The sequence below is a fragment of the Triticum urartu genome, chromosome 7, assembly GCF_003073215.2.
Source record: "Triticum urartu cultivar G1812 chromosome 7, Tu2.1, whole genome shotgun sequence".
In the NCBI taxonomy this organism is placed as follows: Eukaryota; Viridiplantae; Streptophyta; class Magnoliopsida; order Poales; family Poaceae; genus Triticum; species Triticum urartu.
The window spans coordinates 335,570,286-335,575,099 of NC_053028.1; positions in this window are offsets into that span (position 1 = coordinate 335,570,286).

Below are 4,814 nucleotides of genomic sequence, written 5' to 3' on the forward strand. Positions count from 1 at the left end.
TTAATGCGTTACTCCGTTCTTTATGAACGTAATACTCTAGATGCATGCTGGATAGCGGTCGATGTGTGGAGTAATAGTAGTAGATGCCGAATCATTTCAGTCTACTTGACATGGACGTGATACCTATATTCATGATCATTGCCTTAGATATCGTCATAACTTTGCGCTTTTCTATAAATTGCTCGGTAGTAATTTGTTCACCCACCATATTATTTTCTATCTTGAGAGAACCCTCTAGTGAAACCTATGGCCCCCGGGTCTATTTTCCATCATATAAGTTTCCGATCTACAATTTTAGTTTCCGATTTACTTCCTTTGCAATCTTTTACTATCCGATCTATAAACCAAAAATACCAAAAATATTTACTTTACCATTTATCTATCTCTATTAGATCTCACTTTTGCAAGTAACCGTGAAGGGATTGACAACCCCTTTATCGCGTTGAGTGCAAGTTGTTTGATAGTTCGTGCAGTTATTTAGTGACTTGTGCGTTGTCTCCTACTGGATTGACACCTTGGTTCTCAAACTGAGGGAAATACTTACTCTACTTTGCTGCATCACCCTTTCCTCTTCAAGGGAAAAACCAACGCAAGCTGAAGAAGTAGCAGGAAGAATTTTAGGCGCTGTTGCCGGGGAGATCTACGCCAAGTCAAGCCATACAAATTATCCATCATAAACTCTCATCCCTTGCATTACATTATTCGCCATTTGCCTCTCGTTTCCTCTCCCCCACTTCTAAAATGATTGTCAAAAAGATTTTCCTTTTTCTTCGGCCTTGTTTTATTCGTCTTTTCATTTGTGTTCTGTTTTCTTGTGTTGCCATGTGCCTTCTATCTGCTTGCATCTTCGCTTGCTAAAAACCTATTGTTATGGATCCTCATCCACTTGCTAATCTTTTTAAGAGATCCAATTATGATGAACCAATTGCTAGTGAGTTGAGTGCACTAGATTATCTTTATGAGGTTTTGCTTGAAATTCATGAATCTGAAAATTATGATGAAGTGTTGAAAGAAGAAATTTATGAAGTGATTCATGATAGCTCCTTGAATGAAAAGCATGATTGAAATGATATTATTATAAATTTTATTAATGCCAATTGTGTTAATGATATGCAAAACCCTAAGCTTGGGGATGCTAGTTTTGCTATGTCCACTACTTGTTGCAATGATCATGATCGGGGTGATTCTTCTTATAATCTTCAAAATTTATTTAAGCCCCGTGATGAATATGAGATTAATAATAATGTTTGCAATAATACTGAAAGTGCATTTGGAAGAGTGTCAACTTTAGATGCCACATATTTCGATAATGTTCAATCTTATGAATTTTTTGATAAAAGTTGGTTCAGAGAGGTCATGACTTTATTTTATGATAATCCCACTATTTCGGAAGAGTGTCAACTTTGCATGCATGTGGATCATGAAGAGAAAATTTTATGTGATAGCTATATTGTTGAATTTGACTATGATCCTACATGTAATTATTATGAGAGAGGAAAATATGGCTGTAGAAATTTTCATGTCACTAAATTACCTCTCGTTTTGTTGAGATTGCTATTGTTCCTTTCTCCTTCCTTGCATATGCTAGTTTTTGCTTGTCTTGATAATCTGTTTGCTTATATAATGCCTATGCATAGGAAGTATGTTAGACTTAGATGTGTTTGTCACATGTTTTATGATTCTCCCTTTGCATTTCAATTGCTATCTTTCATGTGAGCATCATTAAAATTAGCAATGACTAGCAAGGGGCATTAAACAATAGCGCTTGTTGGGGGGGGCAACCCAATTTTATTTTTGTGTTTTTTGTTTTGCTACTGTTCTTGAATAAAATACACATTATTATATCTGTAGTACTTGTGTTTTGGTGTTTTAATTAGTGTTTGTGCCAAGTAAGACCTTTGGGATGGCTTACGGTGATAGTTGTTTTGATCTTGCTAAAAAACAGAAACTTTGCACCCAGGAAAACAATTCTCATTTTTAACAGGAGCATGATAAAATATTGATTATTTTTGCAGAAGACTAATAAAAAAATTTCCCAGGTTGCTAATTTTTCTGAATTATTGAAGTGACAGAAGTAATCGAGAGTTACGGATTACTACAGACTATTATGTTTTTGACAGATTCTGTTTTATATGTGGTGTTTGCTTATTTTGATGAATCTATGGGTAGTATCGGGGGGTATGAACCATGGAAAAGGTGGAATACAGTAGATATTACACAAATATAAATAAATAATGAGTTCATAGCCGTACCAAAAAGTGGTGATCTATTTTCTTATACAAACGGAGCTTATGAGATTTTCTATTGAGTTTTGTGTTGTGAAGTTTTCAAGTTTTGGGTAAGGATTTGATGGTCTATGGAATAAGGAGTGGCAAGAGCCTAAGCTTGGGGATGCCAAAGGCTCCCCAAGGTAATATTCAGGGACAACCAAGAGCCTAAGCTTGGGGATGCCCCGGAAGGCATCCCCTCTTTCGTCTTCGTCTATCGGTAACTTTAGTTGAGGCTATATTTTTATTCATCACATGATATGTGTTTTGCTTGGAGCATCTTGTATGATTTGAGGCTTTGCTTTTTAGTTTGCCACAATCATCCTTGCTGTACACAACTTTTTAGAGAGACACGCATGAATCGTGATTTCCTAGAATACTCTATGTGCTTCACTTATATCTTTTGAGCTAGGCAATATTGATCTAGTGCTTCACTTTTAATTTTTTAGAGCATGGCGGTGGTTTTATTTTATAGAAATTGATGAACTCACATGCTTCACTTATATTATTTTGAGAGTCTCTAAATAGCATGGTAATTTGGTTTGGTTATAAATTTAGTCCTAATATGATAGGCATCCAAGAGGGATATAATAAAAACTTTCATATTAAGTGCATTGAATACTATGAGAAGTTTGATTCCTTATGATTGTTTCGAGATATGAAGATGGTGATATTAAAGTCATGCTAGTAAGTAATTGTGAATTTTAGAAATACTTGTGTTAAAGTTTGTGATTCCCGTAGCATGCACGTATGGTGAACCATTATGTGATGAAGTCGGGGCATGATTTATTTATTTATTCTCTTCCTTATGAGTGGAGGTCGGGGACGAGCGATGGTCTTTTCCAACCAATCTATCCCCCTAGGAGCATGTGTGTAGTACTTCATTTTGATAACTAATAGATTTTTGCAATAAGTATATGAGTTCTTTATGACTAATGTTGAGTCCATGGATTATACGGACTCTCACCCTTCCACCATTGCTAGCCTCTCTAGTGCCACGCAACTTTTGCCGGTACCATAAACCCACCATATACATTCTTCAAAACAGCCACCATACCTACCTATTATGGCATTTCCATAGCCATCCAAGATATATTGCCATGCAACTGTCCACCATTCCATTTATTATGACATGCTCCATCACTTTCATATTGCTTTGCATGATCATGTAGTTGACATCGTATTTGTGGCAAAGCCACCATTCGTAATTATTTCATACATGTCGCTCTTGATTCATTGCACATCCTGGTACACCACCAGAGGCATTCATATAGAGTCATATTTTGTTCTAAGTATCGAGTTGTAATTCTTGAGTTGTAAGTAAAAAAAGTGAGATGATCTTCATTATTAGAGTATTGTCCCATGTGAGGAAAGGATAATGGAGACTATGATTCCCCCAAAAGTCGGGATGAGACTCTGGACGAAAAAAGAGGCCAAAAAAATGAGAGAAGGCCCAAATAAAAAAATGAGAGAAGGCCCAAATAAAAAATGAGAGAAAAGAGAGAAGGGGCTATGCTACTATCCTTTTACCACACTTGTGCTTCAAAGTAGCACCATGATCTTCATGATAGAGAGTCTCCTATATTGTCACTTTCATATACTAGTCGGAATTTTTCATTATAGAACTTGGCTTGTATATTCCAATGATGGCCTTCCTCAAATTGTCCTAGGTCTTCGTAACCAAGCAAGTTGGATGCACACCCACTTAGTTTCTTTTTGACCTTTCATAAACTTATAGATCTAGTGCATCCGTTGCATGATAATCCCTACTCACTCACATTGATATCTATTGATGGCATCCCCATAGCATGTTGATACGCCTAGTTGATGTGAGACTGTCAGCTTCTTTTTGTCTTCTCTACAACCACCGTCTATTCCACCTATAGTACTATGTCCATGGCTCATGCTCATGTATTGTGTGGAAGTTGAAAAAGTTTGAGAACATCAAAAGTATGAAACAATTGCTTGGCTTGTCATCGGGGTTGTGCATATTTAAACATTTTGTGTGATGAAGATGCAGTATAGCCAGACTATATGACTGTGTAGGGATAAGCTTTCTTTGGCCATGTTATTTTGAGAAGTCATAATTGCCTTGTTAGTATGCTTGAACTATTATTGTTTTTATGTCAATATTAAACTTTTGTTTTGAATCATACGGATCTGAACATTCATGCCACAATAAAATAAATTACATGGATAAATATGTTATGTAGCATTCCACATCAAAAATTCTGATTTTACCATTTACCTACTCGAGGACGAGTAGGAATTCAGCTTGGGGATGCTTGATACGTCTCCAACGTATCTATAATTTTTGATTGTTCCATGCTATTATATTATCTGTTTTGGATGTTTTATATGCATTAATATGTTATTTTATATAATTTTTGGGACTAACCTATTAACCTAGACCCCAGTGCCAGTTCCAGTTTTTTCCTTGTTTTACAGTTTCACAGAAAAGGAATACCAAACGAAGTCCAAACGGAATAAAACTTTCGCGATGATTTTTCTTGGACCAGAAGACATCTAGAGTTCTTGGAGTGTAAG